This window comes from Eretmochelys imbricata, chromosome 4, assembly GCF_965152235.1.
Source record: "Eretmochelys imbricata isolate rEreImb1 chromosome 4, rEreImb1.hap1, whole genome shotgun sequence".
NCBI lineage: Eukaryota > Metazoa > Chordata > Testudines > Cheloniidae > Eretmochelys > Eretmochelys imbricata.
This window is the reverse complement of record NC_135575.1, coordinates 34138602-34159368: the sequence shown is the minus strand read 5'-3', so window position 1 is coordinate 34159368 and position 20767 is coordinate 34138602. Positions and strand designations below refer to the sequence as shown.

Here is a 20767-nt window from a genome sequence, read left to right as displayed (position 1 = left end):
CAAACAATTCAATGTTTATTGGGGTGAACTTCCAGCAAGCTTCAATACAAGTTCCTTTTTCCTTTTTCCGAATCCCAACTTACTTCCTGTTTGCCCCTAATTTATATAGTAATATTCTTAGCTATACCTTAACCAATCATTCTACTCAAATTTAACTAACCAATCCTAACATATTGTAACATGATTAGCTAACCAATTATACCCCACCACCTTAATTAGTTTACACCCAGCAAAATTAATTATACAGCAGACAGAAACAATCACAGAACCAGACAGAGACCATGCCAATAAACAATAGCGAAGTGGGAACTATAATGACAAAACAATACAGAAGTGAGGATTTCACAACTACATCTATAAAGACATAAGAGTTTCCCAGCTGTGTCTATTGATAAGTGAGTTCTTACCAGTCAGAAAACTATCAACCTCAATTTTCTTTTACATCTTCTAGGCACTTCCCTTTCTCTGGAGGTGATAGGCACTATCAGGACAGCATTGTATTCCTAATAGCCCAATAGCACCTTCTTTCAATGTGACTACTTTGGAATGTGAGGATGTGACCGGTCGCTTCCCAGCTTATGGCTGCCTCTGTCGCTTACCCAAAGGCCTTAGCCTAAGAACAGGGCTTCAGACTGTCACAGTAAGAGAAGGACCTTACACTGGCAGACAGTGATTTTGATTCTTTCTTTTATACCTCTAACTAGCCAAGTGATAAGAATACACCTAAATTCTTAAAGTACAGGCCTTTACAGACAGGCCTGAATATCTATATCCTAACAAGAGACAACACAGGGATACAGACACACCTGGGAGTACAAGAAAGCAATGAGTCATTGGTCAGAATGATAGGCAGTGGTCAAAGCACACTTGCAGCCTCACTGTTGTCAAGCTTTTTATAGGCATCATGACAAAGCAGAGTGTTGAGGGATTTCAAGGAGATGATGAGGTAGCTTTCTGGATGGTTACAGGAGTCCCCCTGAGCGTGATGGGTAGTGGGGTTTTCCCCTGACGGTGCTTGTTTGAAAATGTAACAAGTGAGAGATGGAGGCTGGCATCCTTGGCCAATTGAAGGCAGGAGTTGACCTCTCCATAGTGAATGAGAGATGATAGGTAAGGTAGGGATAGATGAGCCTTGAAGACCCCTGAAACTGAAGACAAGTTGCAGGTGTTTAATGCAAAAGAGAAGGGGAAGCCAATGGGGGGATGCAAAGAGATTATAATAGCTTTTTTAAAACTGTTCCCTCTGGTAGTAAGTGAACAAGGGCCTTCTTTGCAGAGGGCTTGTCCATATAGACAGCTTTTGCTTGCCTGTGGTCAGTCAGCACAAGGAGATCCAAAACTAAGAGAACAGTAGGCATGCGTGAAATAGTCTGGTAAGACATTTTTCTTAACCTCGAAAAAAGTTCCACTGTCTGAGCCAAAGTACTGGTTTTATCAGAAAAGCCTCTTTGATGTTGCTCCACAATTCCTTTCACACCCCTAAAGGCCTCTGGATTATACTAGATTTATATTGGAACTCTCTTATTTTTATATAATTCTTTTCATGCCATGAGCTGTATTTCCCCTGAAGCCAGCAATAGACTCATCCAATCTACCAGTGCCAAGGAGTTAAGCAAATGTTTATGCTATGTAACACAAAAGAGAAAAAATTAGTATTGTAGTTTCAGCTGCTTTCCTTTTTGTTGTTTTTATTTTTCCTTCTCCCTCCTAACACATGTTGTATTTTATGTGGAGTGCTTCAGTGTGAGGGCTGTGTCCCTTCTGAAACTGAAGGGAAATCAGGCTTTCCAGGTACTACTGCAGCATACTAGTTTACCTGTACATTCTAACATGGTAAAGACTTATGAATATACTCAGTTGTTTTAATGATTATGAGAATATGAATAATGTGGACAATTGTACCATGAGGGAGCTATTCAATAGGAAGGTGTAGTCTATAAACATGTTCATTTTTATGTACTGTAGTTTTTTGGCAGACTTCCAGTCATGCGGGTATGGAAGTTAGTGTGTCTAGTGATCATAAGAGGCACCTGGGGAGTTTAGACTCCTGAAACAAATTTAGTCTGTCACTGGCCAGCAGGAGTCATGTTAGTCTTCAAGTAATGTTTCTAAAAGTTCTTTGAGATCTTTAGATGAAAGGTATATGTAAGTACAAAGTAATGTTGTTGTTCTCTTAATCCTAGGGCCATCTTTCCTTTGACTTCCTCACCTACCTTTCGTAATAAGATTTGCTGCCAGGGAGAATTTGCTGCCATTGCCAGTAATGGGGCCAGATTTTAATCTTCAGTGTACAGCACAATCAGTAGTGGATTTCAGAAAATCCAATGTATTGCAAGTCTAGCTCTTACAAGCAAATTTCTCATGACCCCTCCTAACTGCCTTTCCACTCCCTGAAACAAGGCACTACTTCTGCAGTATGCTTGTTTCTCCACTAACCTGGTCTCCAGTTTCATAATGACATTTATCTTTTGAGGTTGGGTGTTTAGGAGTGGGAACAGATGGAAAATGGCACCCTTGATGGAAAAAACACAGGCTTTATTATGACTTCTTAAAATTTCAGTGTTTAATTCTAAACACTGACTGCCTCGCCATGTATTTGTATTTTTCTTTAAGCTGCTTGGTCTCTTGAGTGCTTTTTATTGACTATCCAAATATTTGCATAGTATATGTCAGAATGTTACAGTACTTTGGTTACCAATAAAATTAGAAGTGTTTGCCCCGGGTAAGTATTTTTCTCCCCAAACTATCAGCTGGTAAAATTAAACCTGTTTTTTACCCTTACTTAACTTTCTTGTTAGTGACATATAATTGCAGCTGCTTTAGAAGGCTCAGAAACCTACCTCCTCCCTAGATGTCCCAAATATGTAGCTTAATCTTTTACTCTTTCAGCCATAAAACATGTTTCTACTGAGATATTATCTAAAAAGGAGAGAGAAATGTGTCCCCTTTCAAGAGGATGCAATATGGCCTCAGATGAAGTATCTACCAAGCCTACTTTCAGCTTAGATACAGCTTAGCCTTTTAGTGTTATTGTAGTTTAGTTATTTTATTGGTTTGTGGGTCTTTTATTTGACTAAAGGTGACCTTTTTTCCCCTTTCAGACACCTCTTCCTTCCCCACCTCTCTTCTTGGGGGCTGTTGTCATTGCCGTCACCATGGTATGCCAGGATCCCCAGGCTTGAAGAGCTGCCACCTGCCAGGAGTTCATTTCAGTTAGTGATGGATGTTCTAGGTGCCTCCACTGTTCGAAAGAGACCCACATACCTAATAGTGTAACATCTGCTTTTAAAAGATGTGCACATCTAGAAAAAAACAGGAAAATCAAATTTAGACCCCTCATGAGGGAGCAAGCCCTGAGGCCAGCCTCTGATCCAGGTTCAGAGGAACCTATACAATGGCTTTTGAATGTACTTCAGTGCTCCATCCAATACCAGGTCCTGCTCACCGAGATCTTTGCAAGAGGAGGGCACCAAAGGGAACTAAAAGTCTCCAAGGAAGAGAAGTTCTAGATTTCCCACCCGAGAGCCTTTTTCAAAAAAATAATAATTTTGGAGACCTCAGGTACCATTGAGGCACATTCCTCAAGAGCCACAGTACCAAGCATACTTCGGTATCCAATCCATTGTTAGTGCAAACTAAATATGATTGCTCCACCAGCGATTCTAAGCACTCTGCCCTTAAAAAACTGGTGCCATCTCTGGACCCCTCTGAACTATCCATGATACTTAAACTGATGCCCCAGAAACCATCAACATCAGACATGTTCCATCCAAGCAGTGTACTTGGCACCAGCACCATCTTTCAGAGCAGATCAACCAAAGCAGTCGGCACCCTTGGTTTCTATGCAAATTGCGGAGCCTTTAACCTCAGCTCAAGTATGCTCCAGTACTGCCAGAGTTCAGATACTCCAGACACATCTTTGTTTCAGATGAGCTATAGTCTTCATCTGTAATGGTACCAAACATTTGCTGGTACTGAAATATAGTGGCTCACCAAGACCTCGTCTTTCTCCAGTACCTCTCAGCTCCCTGGTACTTATCACGTGGGGCAGGCAGTCATCTCAACTCATATTGTCTGCCCCACCTGTGGTCTGTGTTGAAGATGATTCCTCTGATTCTCAGATTTCTGTCCAGGGATCTCTGTGTACCACAAAAGGGATGTCTCTTCTGTCACCTACCCAGAAAAGAAATTTCCAAGGGAGAAACAATTTTGTGCACCTTCTTGTTGGTTTAAGCAATGCTGGATGCCACCTTCTGTACCTTATGGTTCCCCTCAGTGGCCACATTGAGAATTGTGGCTTGCTTATTGCCAGCAGCTCTTGAGAGCTCCTAGCTACTCCTGTAGGGAGCAGAGAAAGACATTTACCTGTTCCTTCGCTTCTCAACAGCCTCAGCCTCAGGAAGAAAATTTTGAGGAACAAGGCATCACAAAAGGATCACAAAGAGGTGACACCTTAAGCAAATATCTCATTGTCATAGCCAGATGAGGCTATAAAGCCTCCATTACCTACTTTCGTAGATGACTTAAGCAGGTTTAGGAGCTGAGAAAGCATATATACTTGATGCTTTCTGCACAAGTAGTGTTACCAGTGAATTAGTTATTTTATTACTGGAAACTGCCACTACCATCTGGAAGACTCTTGCCATGGCTCCCCTTCCATTTAAGTGGGCAGTTTTCGTTTTCCCCCATCCACCACCAAATTCTTTAGTTGTGGAGGCAGTCAATGAGTGTGGCAGCCAACACCATGCAAAGTCTACACCTTACAATCAGAACTGAAGTGACTCAATCTGTTAGGTCGTAAGAGTTTTCAGGAACCGTGCAGTTCAGGATCACGAATTGTCAAATTCTAATGACAAAGCACAGTCACACCAATTATGGCGGATTCCAACAGCTTTATTGAACATCTTCCTTGGGAACATTGAGAACTGCTCAAGGCCATCATAGCCGAAGGTCAGCTTTTAGCAAGAACTTCATTGCAGAACTCCCTAGATGCAGCTAATGCTATGGCTCAATCAGTCTCCACTGTGGTTGTCATGTGTTGAGCATCTGCAGATGTCCAGTTTTCCTTGGGAGGTCCGATATACTGCAGACGGTCTCCCTTTTGATGAACTCTTTTCAGACTTCACGGACAAATTTGTATATCCTTTAAAAAGATCCCACGGCCACACTCCGGTCTCTTGGAATATATATGCCTGCAAATAAAAGGAAATTTAGTAGAGTGCAGAGACCCTGACTAGCCCAATTTTCTAACTATCATAGATTTACAGAACCACCTAGAAAGAGGCTGAGATATCAGAAGAAGAAACCTCCTACCACAACTAACAACACTACCCAACTGTCATCTTCAACCAAATGACTATTTTGATGGCTAGGTCGAGGGTCCAGAACTTCCCCATGTCAAGTAGCTTCAGCTGCACTACCTTCATAAATAAGCTTTCCCATTTTTGACCAGCATGGGAACACGTTGTCGATATACAACACGTTGGAGCTTATAACATCCGGTTACTCCATCCATTTTACCTCCATCTCCCCATCCTATCTCCTAACCCTGTCCCGTTTCAGGGACGCATCTCGCAGACTTGCTGAGACATGAATTCATCCCTTTCCTAAGCATAGAGACCACACAACCAGTTCCAGTCCAGCGCAGAGGGAATGGTTTCTTTTCAAGTATTGTCTGGTTCCAAAAAAGAACAGGGAATGGAGATCGATTTTAGATCTTAGACTCCTGAACACCTTTGTGAAATCACAGAAATTCAGGATGGTGACTCTCGCAGCAGTAATTCTATCATTAGATTACAGTGATCGGTTCTTGGCCCTTGACCTTCAGGACGTATATTTTTCACATCACAGTTCACCCCTCTCACAAAAGGTTTCTCCACATCACAGTCGATCAGGACCACTTTCAGTATCTAAGTGCTTCCTTTTAACCTATCTGCCTCCCCAAAGGTACTCTTAAAGGTCCTGGCAGTAGGAGCCACCTACCTTCATTGTGTGGGGATAATAGTCTTTCCATACTGTAATGATCGATTTGCAAAGGCTGGTCTTACAATTAAGTTTGTTCTGCAGCGAAGACAGCTATGTCTCTGTTCGACAGATTAGGTCTTCAACTCACTTTTGAAAAGTCCACTTCAACAGACTGACTGTTTTTAGGGGCCTCTCTAGATGACATAAAAGCCAGGGCTTACCTTTCTTCGAATAGGTTTACGATATTATAAAGATTCAAATAAGTCCACAGACATTTTTAAAGAATTGCCTCCAACTGCTAGGGTACATGGCAGCATGTACCTTTAGGTTACATCTGCACTGTTTCCATGGACAGCTAAAAACAGTTTATACCCAGAACGCACACAGTGTGGACGGGATGGTTTCTGACCCTCATTGGGTTCTGGACTCATGCAATTAGTGGAAGAACCTATCCAAAGTGTGTGCAGAAATTCTGTTCAACCAATCGACTCTGTCACCATAACTTCAGATGCATCCTTTATGGGATGGTGAGTGCACCTGCCCCCCCGCCCCTCCACAATCATTCAGGGCAAATGGACATCTCTGCGTCAGCCTCCTGGAATTAAGAGCAGTCTGGAACACCTGTCTAGACTTTCTTCCACTCTTCAGGGGCTAATCTGTAAAAATCATGATCGTGAACATAGCCTGCATGTTTTACATAAACCACCAGGGGGAGTGAGATCTCCATCCCTCAGTGCCAAAATAATAAAACTATGGAACTGGTGTATAGCCATCCACATCCTCATCTCAGTCTCTTAACTTCCAGGCATTCATACTACCATGGCTGACAATTTGAGTCAGCACTTCTCTCAAGATTATGAGCGGGAACTTGGCTATCAGACAGACATTTCTAACTTTGAGGTTCCCAGAAATGGACTGCTTTGCAACTTCTTCCAAGAGAAAGTTCAAGAAATTCTGCTTGAAGGGAAGACTGGGTCTTTAGTTCTTGGATTCTTGGACACAGGGCCTCCTCTACATATATCCACCCACACCCCTCCTCTTAAACAAGATCAAGCAGGACAAAGTCAGGTTCCTTCTAACTGCATCGATTTGCCTGAGACCTTTACCTGATTTATCTTGCTTCTTGACGAACTTTACTCCTCCCAACCATTCCCCATCTGCTGTTGCAGAATTCCAGTCAGACACTCCATCCCAACCTGAGCATTCTTTGACTCAGAGCTTGGCTCCTCAGTGGTTCTCAGGGATAGAGATTTTGTGTTTGGCAGAAGTACGACAGGTAATATTAACCTGTAAGAAGGTATTTATGTGAAACACCTTCAGAAATGAAAATGATTTTTCCCCTGGTATGTCTTTTTACCGTTTTTGCCTGTTCATTCTTCCCTCTCCATGGTTCTTGATTATTTGTTGGAATTAAAAATGTCAAATCTTTTCATGAGTTCTATCAGGGTTCACGCAGTGGCTATTACAGCCTTTCATTCATCTGTAGAGGGATTCTCAGTGTTTGCCCACCCCATGACAGCAAAATTCATCAAAGGGTTGACCAACCTTTTCCCTTAGATTAGAGATACCGCCCCTGTAATGGATTTAAACTTGGTCCTTAATTGCCTTATGAATGCTCCCTTCATTGGCTACCTCTTCCATACCTTCACCTGTCTATGAAGATGGCTTTCTTGGTGGCTCTCCCTTCTGCTCAAAGAATTGGTGAAATGTGAGCTTTAATTCTCTCTTTACAGTATTCTTCAGAGAAGAAGTTTTGTTGCAAACACATCCTTAGTTTTTTACCTCTCAAGTATTTTCTCAATTAATCCGATTAATCACCTTCCAGGTCTTTTTTCCACCCTGAACCTGTACCAGACCAAGGAGGAAGCTGCCTCCATTCCTTATATGTCAGAAGAGTGTTAACCTTCTATCTTGTCAGAACCAACCATTTAGAAAATCTCCCAGACTGTCTTGTTTCATTTGCAAACAGATCCAAATGAGCCACAGTTTCCACTCCAGACTCTCACAGTGCGTGTATTGTCTCTTCTTATGAGGCTCCCAACATTCAACCTCCTAGAGTACTAGCCCATTTCTACAAGATCCCAATCTACTTCTGTGGCACTATTGAAAGATATTCTAGTTTCTGAAATTTGTAAAGCTGCAGCCTGGACCTCAGTACACAGTTCCTCCAAGCATTATGGTTTGGTTCATACTTCCAGATCAGACACTGTGGTTGGCAATGTAGTAGTCTCTCTTCAGTGTTAGATCCACTCAGAAGCCCCTTCTTCTCTCCAGGCATACTGCTCAGGAGTTTTGTGAAGTGGACTACCCATTGGAACACTACTCAGAGAAGGAGGGGTTACTCCACCTTCTTCAGTAACTGGAGCTACTTGAGCTGTGTGTCCTTCTGGATGCTCCACCTCCTGGCCTCCTTCCCCTCTGCTTCAGGGTTTCATTTTGCAGGATTTCAAGGAAGAGAAGGAACAAACGGTAACTGGTATAGTGGAGAATAAAAATATGGGACCTAATCTTTCTCTCCTCCCATGCCTGGAACTCATTGAAGGAAGGAGTTGTATGCTGGAGAAATGAAGGATCAGATCTGTAATAATACATTAAACGTGCATTAAACATGCACAGCCAAGAAATGTTGATGGCAAATATTGAAGAACTAAAATAAAAATATTCATCATGGTTGAGCTGAATGGGTTATGTCATTCTCCGAGCTTCCTGTGTAATTTGGTCGTAGCTGGTTACCACAGCGATGACAGTCTCTGACCACATGCAGCACAAGAAAATATAGTATCAGGATGTTAGAAAAGCTTTCCAGAATCCAAAAAGTCTCTCTGGCCAATAAATTGCATGCCCATGCACACTGAATTTTAATTATGGTCACAGGTATAGTTTAGCTTGTGGGCTCTGCTAAATGACAAGGAGTACTTGTGGCACCTTAGAGACTGACCAATTTATTTGAGCATGAGCTTTCGTGAGCTACAGCTCACTTCATCAGATGCATACCGTGGAAACGGCAGCAGACTTTATATATACACAGAGAATATGAAACAATACCTCCTCCCACCCCACTGTCCTGCTGGTAATAGCTTATCTAAAGTAATCGTCAGGTTAGGCCATTTCCAGCACAAATCCAGGTTTTCTCACCCTCCACCCCCCCCACACAAATTCACTCTCCTGCTGGTGATAGCCCATCCAAAGTGACAACTCTTTACACAATGTGCATGATAATGAAGTTAGGCCATTTCCTGCACAAATCCAGGTTCTCTCACTCCCTCACCCCCCTCCAAAAACCCACCCCCATACACACACAGACTCACTCTCCTGCTGGTGATAGCTCGTCCAAACTGACCACTCTCCAAGTTTAAATCCAAGTTAAACCAGAACATCTGGGGGGGGGGGGTAGGAAAAAACAAGAGGAAATAGGCTACCTTGCATAATGACTTAGCCACTCCCAGTCTCTATTTAAGCCTAAATTAATAGTATCCAATTTGCAAATGAATTCCAATTCAGCAGTTTCTCGCTGGAGTCTGGATTTGAAGTTTTTTTGTTTTAAGATAGCGACCTTCATGTCTGTGATTGCGTGACCAGAGAGATTGAAGTGTTCTCCGACTGGTTTATGAATGTTATAATTCTTGACATCTGATTTGTGTCCATTTATTCTTTTACGTAGAGACTGTCCAGTTTGACCAATGTACATGGCAGAGGGGCATTGCTGGCACATGATGGCATAAATCACATTGGTGGATGTGCAGGTGAACGAGCCTCTGATAGTGTGGCTGATGTTATTAGGCCCTGTGATGGTGTCCCCTGAATAGATACCTGACGATTACTTTAGATAAGCTATTACCAGCAGGACAGTGGGGTGGGAGGAGGTATTGTTTCATATTCTCTGTGTATATATAAAGTCTGCTGCAGTTTCCACGGTATGCATCTGATGAAGTGAGCTGTAGCTCACGAAAGCTCATGCTCAAATAAATTGGTTAGTCTCTAAGGTGCCACAAGTACTCCTTTTCTTTTTGCGAATACAGACTAACACGGCTGTTACTCTGAAACCTAAATGACAAGGGTGGTTTTTGCCACTTACCTTGGTTAATGCTCGTTGATTAGCTGCTAATTACTGGATGATCTGTTTCCCAGCTGGTGCCCAATTGCTAGATTAATTATCTTATGTCCCCTCTTGGTGATATGACGCTGTGTGGATCTCACCTTGTATCACTGCAACTGGATCAAGATCCTGCAGATGTTTTAGCTGGGTTGGTAGAAGGAAGGTAGTCTCCTTTCTGCTTTCTTGACCAAGCAAGTAGTAGGTTTGTCGTAAGCAAAAGTCATTCTGTGGCATATCTTGGACTGGACTTGCCAGTTAGAATGAATTGTTTCTCTATGGCATCTTCTAATGCTATAACTCTCTGAAGATGTCCAAACAGCTTTGTATGCTTCTTATCTATCCCTTGTTTTTGCAGCAATAAATTCTACTTGTTTCTCTTAGAACTGAGAATGTTCATCATTAAAGCCTGAGACACATTAAGAAGAAAAATAATTAGAGGTTCTTGTCCTGAAATCAAATAACTTGGTAGTGTTAGCTGTGTAATCCTTTGACTAATAGCTGTTGGGCATGTTCTCCATTCTGACATATTGTTTAATTACAAAATTAATTTTTTTAAAGTGCATTACTTTTGATAATGACTTACTAAATAATTGTTTAGTGCTTTTTGCACTACAGTGTATAACTTTTTCATGTTACTCTCCATCCACAGGTATTGTATAACAAACCGTGAAACACTGAAAATAGTGTGATTTTTTTTTCTCTGACATTTGTTTTAAAAGAACAGTTAGAAATATGTCATGAACACCACATAAGAAAATATGCCCATGGGAACCAACAGATAGCATACTGTTGGAAGTGCCAGATTCAGAACTGGATGCATAGTTGTTTAAGGAATACACGTTTCTTACATTTGAGCATTAACCCTGGCTATTTCTTTGAGAGACATCACTACTAGAAATAAATCTTTTGGCAGCTAATATGTGTGTGTGGTGCAGTTTCCTGAGTATGACAGTTTTATTTCATATTTGATTAAAGAGGCCATATTTTTATCATAAAAATAGTAGTCTGTGTCTACAAAAGGAAAACGAGAAGAGCACCACAGTGCCTATTAGGTTTCGTTTTAGTTCAGAAATAATTCACTGAGTAAATCCACTGGGTGTGCTAAAAATATGCTTTAAGATTGGAATTGGTTATAGAATTTGCCTTCAGCTTTGCTCTACTTCTGGTAAGCCAAGTTTGTTTCCAAAAACAGACCTGGTCCATTTTGTTACTTTCTGTTGTGTACCGATAGCATAGTAAAATATTGGAGATTAACAGAAACAGTTTTTTCTGTGTAAGGTGACATGGGAAAATGGCTTTCTGAGTCCTAATAACTGTATAAAAAACACACACACACCCCTCCCCCCACCCCCAAATCAGCCTGGAATAATTTTCTCGTATGCAGCGTATCATCACTAGATTTTGGGGGTCCTTTTAGTGAAGACCTAGATTCCTGTCCTAGATATAGCTAGTGTTGTAAAGACATAATAAAGGTGTGGTGGAGCAAACAGTTGAAGTTGGGTAATATGTGGGATAATATGTATAATATAATAAATAAATAAAACCACCCTACACTAAAAGAACAATAGGGTTTCATTTCTCCCATCCCCCCAATGTGCCCCTTTCCCCAGGCTCCATGTCTCCGTTCCTGTGCACCCTGCAACCTCTCTGTCCCCTTGTCTCAGTTCCACCCTTCTCTTGTCCCAGTCCTCCCCTCATCCAGCCTCCGCTCCAGATTCCATTTCCAGCATCCTATGGCTCTGTGTCCTGGACTTGGCTCCTCACCGCTCCCTGCGTTTGAGTCAGGCTTTTTCTGCTTTCTCCTGCTTGGTGTCTAAGTGCCAGCAGGAGGAGCACTGAGAGCATGGAAGATACAGTCTCCCAGTTCTCAATTTCTTTGCTTGATGCCACAGCTAGCCTTGTGCAGTCAAGAAATTGCAAGGAAAGTCCTGCTTATCCCCTGTACCCCCAGGATTAGGCATGCTCAGTGCAGATGGAATCTTCAGAGAATTTAGCTGTCAATCGCTAACCAGTCTCTGCTAAACACATGGCAACTGAGATTTTCAGGGGTTTATAACTTGGCCAAATGTAGGCATATTTTCTCAGGAATAGTAAAAGGCACATCCCACAACAGCAGGCAGTGGTGCTAGAACTACAGGTACTGGGGGCTTCCGCAACCCCTTTCTTGAAGTAGTAATAACAAACACTAAATATATGGTTTCCATCATCAGCGCCCCCCACTATGAAAATTGTTGCAGCACCCCTGAGACCAGGGCAACCCTCCTTCCAAATTTCAACTCCCTGCTCAAATGCATGAAGGCATTAGAGCTTCTCAACAAAACGGTTGTAAAAATTGGTTAACATGGGCAAAGCAATGTATTTCTCCCCCCTCCCCTCCGCAACCTCATTCTGAGAAACCCCTGAGCATGTTTTTCTGAAATTTAAAAAAAATAAGTCAGCCTGAGGCAGACATCCAGCATGGAAAACTTTGTCCTGAATGGTGAAGTTTTACTAAGTTATAAGTAAATGAAAACAGTGTCTTAAAATGGAAAATGTTGAACAGTCTTTACTCTCGAGGCTTTACTAGCACCATATACAAACATGAGGTTGTGAGATATACATTTCTATTACCGTAGTTTGGGGATTACTGCATTACAAGTAATCCCATGATTGGGCCAATAAAAATTTTTCTCTAGCAACCCACAGCAAACTGTGACAGGGACAACACAGAAAACTCTCTTAACCAAACTTGGAATTTTAATTTGTAGTGTTTTAAAAAAATCTTTTTCTGAATATGAGAAACAATACTTCCGCTTATTAGGACCACTCTTTTATCTTTTTAAACCTCTAATGAGCACTCTGTAATGATTGAATTTTTACACTTGAATTGTTACACTTGTTATATTATTACATGTGGTAATAGAGAGAGCATGCACTGCATACCATGCTAGATGGGAGTGAATCAATAGATCACTCTGGTTCCAAGTATCCCAGGATAGAAGCTCTTCGTAAAAATCAGGTTAGGAAAAATCTACTGGGTCAACCAGGTCCTTCTCCTGCCATTGCAGAATGGGTCCTTAGGCTATATTTACATTCTCTAATTTAAAATGTCTCAAACAAATGGGACTTCCACTGCTTCCTTAAAGCTAAATAGATTTTCAGGATGTTAAGAGTAACAAGAAGGGTTTTCAGGTATGTTAGCAACAAGAAGAAAGTCAAGGAAAGTGTGGGCCCCTTACTGAATGAGGGAGGCAACCTAGTGACAGAGGATGTGGAAAAAGCTAATGTACTCAATGCTTTTTTTGCCTCTGTCTTCAAGAACAAGGTCAGGTCCCAGACTACTGCCCTGGGCAGCACAGCATAGGGAGGAGGTGACCAGCTCTCTGTGGAGAAAGAAGTGGTTCGGGATTATTTAGAAAAGCTGGAGGAGCACAAGTCCATGGGGCCGGATGCGCTGCATCCGAGAGTGCTAAAGGAGTTGGCGGATGTGATTGCAGAGCCATTGGCCATTATCTTTGAAAACTCATGTCGATCGGGGGAGGTCCCGGACGACTGGAAAAAGGCTAATGTAGTGCCCATCTTTAAAAAAGGGAAGAAGGAGGATCCTGTGAACTACAGGCCAGTCAGCCTCACCTCAGTTCCTGGAAAAATCATGGAGCAGGTCCTCAAGGAATCAATTCTGAAGCACTTAGAGGAGAGGAAAGTGATCAGGAACAGTCAGCATGGATTCACCAAGGGCAAGTCATGCCTGACTAATCTAATTGCCTTCTATGACGAGATAACTGTCTCTGTGGATGAGAGGAAAGCGGTGGACTTGTTGTTCCTTGACTTGAGCAAAGCTTTTGACACGGTCTCCCACAGTATTCTTGCCAGCAAGTTAAAGAAGTATGGGCTGGATGAATGGACTATAAGGTGGATAGAAAGTTGGCTAGATTGTCGAGCTCAACGGGTAGTGATCAATGGCTCCATGTCTAGTTGGCAGCCGGTATCAAGTGGAGTGCCCCAAGGGTCAGTCCTGGGGCCAGTTTTGTTCAATATCATCATAAATGATCTGGAGGATGGTGTAGATTGCACCCTCAACAAGTTTGCAGATGACACTAAACTGGGAGGAGAGGTAAATATGCTGGAGGGTAGGGATAGGATACAGAGGGCCCTAGACAAATTAGAGGATTGGGCCAAAAGAAATCTGATGAGGTTCAACAAGGACAAGTACAGAGTCCTGCACTTAGGACGGAAGAATCCCATGCACCGCTACAGGCTAGGGACCGAATGGCTCGGCAGCAGTTCTGCAGAAAAGGACCTAGGGATTACAGTGGACGAGAAGCTGGGTATGAGTCAACAGTGTGCCCTTGTTGCCAAGAAGGCCAATGGCATTTTGGGATGTATACGTAGGGGCATTGCCAGCAGATCGAGGGACGTGATCATTCCTGAACTCTGCAATATAACCATTTGGTTATAACTACTGAAGAGTTTTATAGCAGTTAGTTTATAAGGGATCAAAACAGTCTAATGTGCATTAGCAACAAACGAACTCAAGATAATTGGCAGGGTTTCCAGACTGGTGTATCTGGATTATCAAATAAATAAATAGAGTTCTTCCCTACCTACAACTTCCATTTTTCTAACTACAGCTGATCACTACTCTCAAATCATAGAATCATAGAATATCAGGGTTGGAAGGGACCTCACGCGGTCATCTAGTCCAACCCCCTGCTCAAAGCAGGACCAATCCCCAACTAAATCATCCTAGCCAGGGCTTTGTCAAGCCTGACCTTAAAAATATCTAAGGAAGGAGGTTCCACCACCTCCCTGACTAACAGTCCTCTAATAATAAACAGGATATTTTAATCAATATTGCATAATATCCAAAGACAGTGTGGGAAGAAGGAAACCCATCCAAACTGTAGAGCTTGTGAGCCAAGGTAAGGTTGGATTGATACACCACACCAGTGCCAATCTCTTGTAACTGTGTACCTGTGATAGAAAGAAGCCATGGTATTATTAATGATGTTGAATACACAGGTCCTTAATTGACACTTTGTCTTTAGGTGGCTGAACTATCCATGATTTAACCTGCTTTGTTTTTGATTGAAATTATTTTGATCATATTTACTATGCCTTAAAATTTTGTGATGATTTAAAAAGCAGTGCTGTGAAAGTAACACTGTTTCTGCATCAATCTTCTCCCTATTTTAGCCAATAGTAATACCAGTATATCTCCACCAGCAGCCACTGGTGTTTGAAGCACGCTGTCAATTAGACTTCCACAAGCAGAGCTAGATGACAAGGGACTTAAAACACCAGTAGCAACCAAAGCATGTTTGGAATAGGGGTTCTAACGTTGAAGGATCTAAATTGGTGTTAAGAATGGTGGGCAATTTTTACAAAATTTCTGTGGTGTAGACAAGGTCTATCTTATCGCATTCATGTCCTTTTAATACACTAGCAATACACTATTACTGCTGTGAACATTCTAGAGTGAGTCAAGCTGTGAAAAAGGAAGCTGTATTTTCGCATCTCCATCTCATCTGGCAACGTTATCAACTAAAGTTCTGTACTTTGGATGGCAATGTAAGTGGAAGAAAGAACCCTGCTTGGTTTTCAGATTCCAGGCTGAGCTTGCAATAAACGTAGTCAGAAAAATCTTGGTTGGGGGCCTAATCATGCAAATACTTATGCACATGCTTAACTTTGTACATGCACGTAATTCCGTTGACATTAATGGAACTATTCATATGTGTAAAAGTTCATAGTATTGAGACCCTAATTTGTAAATTGAGAAAATATATCAAAGTCACAGAGAGGATAAATGTGGAGCACGGATATCATTTTGATTACCTTTTCTGATTATAACCATATTTTTAAACTTTGAGAATCCTGCAGATGAAGTATGGATCCTAAATACTTTACTGAAAAATATTTAAATTTGTCACTGCTAATGTAGGACATAAACAGTGTATTGTTGTCTTTCAGCAGGCCCTAGTAGCAGCTAACACACTTTCCAAAGCTGTGCTGATGTTGCTAATGCTTATCCATAAAATAAAAGGGACTCTCTTAGAACCCCAGAAAAAATAAATATCTGCCAAATGGAACTGGTCATAATTGGAGGGGGGAATCTTCGTTCATGCTAATACAGTTTTTTTTAAGTGGGATATAAAACAACAATTTAAAACTACTTAACAAAACAAGTATTCTTCCAGGAACATTTCTTTCCTAAAGCTAAGTAGCATAACTTGCTAATAAGTCTAATTACTTATAATTTCCAAAGGAAACAGTATCCAGCAAATGTAAGAAATTAGTCACTGGTTGAAAGTGAAAGAGGAAGCTGTCACTTCATTCCAGTTTCGTCACTTGCACGGTTTCCCGTTGAGTTGATTTACATTAACCTGTGCTTTGTGTGTTTAAGACACAGCTAGACTGCAGCTAAGTTTTATAATTTAAAATGGTTTCCCACAGTGGTAGGGAGAGGTATTTAACCTTTTACTGAACCAGCAGTAAATGAGACTTTGCAGCATGCCCACCCAGCATATAGTGGAGTATTTTCCTTTCTGCTGTGCAAAATCAGCCGAATCATCCAATTTTTTTATTCCAAGGAGAAAGAGGTGGATTTGCTTGGTAACAAGGAGTTCTGGCAAAATGGCAGAGTTTGTTTATGGTTTGTATATTGTGAAAAGTGTGTGTGTTGTTTACCATTTTATAAGATCTGTGCATTCTTGATTGAATATGAGAGAATAACATGAAAGTGTCTTTCTAAGACTCATCTTTAACAATTTACTTTTTCTCCTTGTCCCTTCTGCCAGACATCCTTTTCTTGTTTTTCTGATTTAACTTACCTCCCCTTCCCTAATGTCATTAATAGTGGACTTAAGCATGAACATCTTCAGCGGTGGTATGCTGGTAAAGCACTTTACAATTTCAAGGCCATCAGTTTGTAATATTAAAAGTATTTTGTTTATAAACAAAAAGGACATTATTAGTAAGGGCCCACTACCCCTTGCAGAAGTTCTTAGCAGACTACACCTGCCTAATTATAGAGACTACAGATTTTGAATTCGTTTGAATAATATGCAGTAGCAACATCCAAGTAGTTGTTGAAGAGAGTTTAGAATGTGTAAAGCTCTTTTTGGGGTAGAGGCAAAATGCATAAAGCTACCACCTTCTCATCCTTAAGACTGACTTCACCTGTGATGTATACAGAAAACTGCCATCTGATAATATCTAGATAAGTTGACAGGAAGTCAGCTGGCTCAGGGCCCAGTCGCCTAGCAAACCAGCGTACTTGGCTGGGCCTAATAAACCCTCACTAAATGGCTGTGCTCCCTGATCAGGGAAAAAAGGGCCAACAGGTCACTTAAGCCTTGCAGCAATGACTGTACAGTGGCTGCTCAATGCATTCCGTACCTGCAGCTGTGCCAGACCATCTTCCTGCACCAGCCCTTGTTCCAAGTTGTGCCTGCTCGCGCTCCAGCCCTAGTTGCTACCTTCCTTAGAACTCCTGACTCCAACCATTGACTTATCTCCTGCCCATGTCTTTGGTTCTTTGTCATTTGGTTTTGCTAGGCCAGACTCCGGTTCTGACCACTAGGTCACACCGCTTATACTCTGTTATGTGACAGTGGTGAATTGTGATTATGATGACTGACTGGTGCTGATTGGCATTTTGCTGTGCATATAGCTAGTCTGTGCTTTACCACTCCACCCCCCGTCCTCCGTCTCCCCTGTCTCCTTATTATTTCACACACCTGTTAGGTCTTGTCTGTTTAGATTGTGAACTCTTCAGAGAAGGGGCTGTCATATACAGTGCGTTTGTACAGCACCGAGTACAGGGGGGCTCTAACTTGTTTTAAAGCCTGTTACATTTAGGTGTAAAGCATCATGCATGGTAAGAGAGCCTTCTTTGGTTTTGTATATGTTAAATGAGAGGGACGCAACTGGTATGGTCAGTGACATCTTTGTAGTAAGAGTCATCGTTGGTCTGCAGCAGTCTTTTCCAGTTTACAGTATATTCGTAGTTGCTTGTGGTCTTCTGCTTTCTTGTTTCCTGGGTGAAATAAAAAGCAATTATCAGATCAAGCTCTAGGAAATCTACTTGGCTAAAAACATGGTATAAGCTTATCTCAACTTTAAAAGTCATTGTCTTTCGTTTCTGAACATAGACACATAGGTATTGCACAGATAAATAGATTGTGTGGAATGCCACCTTCAGCAGAACACACGGTTCCTAAGGCATTTGAAATTATGCAAAAAATCGTACTTGGTCCCTTGCTTACATAGAAATTGATTTAATTCAGGGGTTCTCAAACTTCATTGCATCATGACCCCCTTTTAACAACAAAAGTTACCACACGACTCCGGGAGGGTAGGACAGAAGCCTGAGCCCTACCGCCCTGTGGGTGGAGGGGAGGCAAAGCCCAAACCCTGACCCAAAGCCTGTAACCTGAGCCCCGCCATCCAGAGCTGAAGTCCTCAGGCTTCATTTTTGGTCCCGGGTGGTGGGGCTTCGGCCCCAGGCCACAGAAGGTCTAACGCCAGCCCTGGTGACCCCATTAAAAAGGGGTCGCGACCCACTTTGAAGCCCTGACCCCCAGGTTGAGAACTGCTGATTTAATTCAATGCTGAAATACCTTTGTTTAAAAAAGGCTTTTTTTTTTTTTTAATGTGATAAGGAATGCCATGTTCATTTAAAAACAAAAAGCAAAAAACCTGCAGCCTATTTTAAGCCATTCTGTTTCCTGGACCAAAACTCAGCTAAATGCAAGAGCTATTATCAGATGGAACTGCTAAGTGCAGGTTCAGCAGAATCAGAAAAACTTAATTTCTTTTCCATAAAGGGTGTATCTGCATGTGAAAGCCAGGATGAAATGCGAATCGGAAATTACGGCTTAATGGAAATTGAGATGGAAGTTCTGATTGTGTGGCCTACCGGTGCTAGAGCTCTTTAATCTTTCTGAAGCTCAACTTCTAATTTCAGAATATTTATGTAGCTTTAATTTCTAATATTAAAAACATTAAAATTCCTAATGCCTCCTTTTTATTAAGAGCAGTAAATGCATACAGCTTAGTAATTCCCAGTCCTGTTTAAAAGCTAATGGGGTGAGAAGAACAAGTGCTCTAATTTAAAGGATTTAGGGGGTAGTCAAGGAAACACATAGGATGAGAGTAGACTCTTTTTTCTAAATCGTGCTGTCTGTTAAGCAACCTTCCTTGGTGAACAACTTCTCATAGGTGAATTTTCTAAAATGAGATTCCACACTAACGTTAGGATACGGGAAAATTAAAAGTTCAGGAATTTTACTACAGTGTAACTAGGAGCAGATTTGAAAGGACTTTTAAAGAAAAGAGCAGGATAGTCAGTGATTTGCAAGCGTTTCCCAGCTCAGGCAGTAGGGTCACTACCAATAACAGAACGAAAAGGAGTACTTGTGGCACCTTAGAGACTAACAAATTTATTTGAGCATAAGCTTTCGTGAGCTACAGCTCACTTCATCGGATGCATCCAGTGGAAAATACAGTGGGGAGATTTATATACACAGAGAACATGAAACAATGGGTGTTACCATATACACTGTAACAAGAGTGATCAGGTAAGGTGAGGTATTACCAGCAGGAGAGTGAGTTTGTGTGTGGGGGGGTGGAGGGTGAGAAAACCTGGATTTGTGCTGGAAATGGCCCAACTTGATGATCACTTTAGATAAGCTATTACCAGCAGGACAGTGGGGTGGGAGGAGGTATTGTTTCATGATCTCTGTGTATATATAAAGTCTGCTGCAGTTTCCACGGTATGCATCCGATGAAGTGAGCTGTAGCTCACGAAAGCTCATGCTCAAATAAATTGGTTAGTCTCTAAGGTGCTACAAGTACTCCTTTTCTTTTTAAGAATCTGTTGTCTGTGAGCAATATCAGGGTATGCATTAAAAAGCCGCATGCACGCACACACAGAGTTGTGGGTTATAGTTATTTAAAAAGATGTGTTTAAAGGTCAAAACTAGCAGACAGAAAACTGCAACCAAAATATAGGGATGAATTAAACAACGTTGCTCAGAAAAATGAAAGACAGTAGATAGAGCTTTTACAACATCGTTCTGCTCACTTTTCAGAGTGGCAGCCGTGTTAGTCTGTATCCGCAAAAAGAAAAGGAGTACTTGTGGTACCTTAGAGACTAACAAATTTATTTGAGCATAAGCTTTCGTGAGCTACAGCTCACTTCATCAGATGCATGTAGTGGCAATTCTTCAACAAAAAAACCTTCAAAAACAGATTCCAGTGAGAGACTGCTGAATTGGAATTAATTTGCAAACTGGATACAATTAATTTAGGCCTGAATAAAGACTGGGAGTGGATGTGTCATTACTTTCCATTATTTTAAAAAAAAAGTTTTTCTGGTAATTTTTCTCTGTATGCAGTATGGAAAACCCTAAATAGGTCATATCAGAAGGGTAACAGAAGAGAGTAAGTTATAAATGCATCCTCCTATGCTATTTGGACTGTATTTGTTAATTTTTTCTCCTAGGTGTCCTGGTCTATTGGACCCCTTCTTTTTTTACACCTGCCTGCCAATGAGCCTTACTGCCCTTAGAGCTGCAGTTTGTAGCCTATGGCTTCTTTCAGCTCTCACTTTCTATTGTTTTTTTTAAGTAGGCATTGATTCAGCAAGTACATGTTTTAACTTTAAGTATGTAAGTAGTCCCAAGGATGTCCATGGGACTATTTGCAGCTTAGCGTTAGACA

The 20767-nt window shown here is 41.5% G+C and overlaps 1 protein-coding gene across 3 annotated transcripts in view; it reads left to right on the top strand.

Annotated features, from left to right (window-relative positions):
* The window catches only part of TBCK (TBC1 domain containing kinase), a 188080-nt gene that overhangs the window by 128939 nt on the left and 38374 nt on the right, over positions 1 to 20767 (top strand). The gene's annotated exons all lie outside the window — the stretch shown is intronic.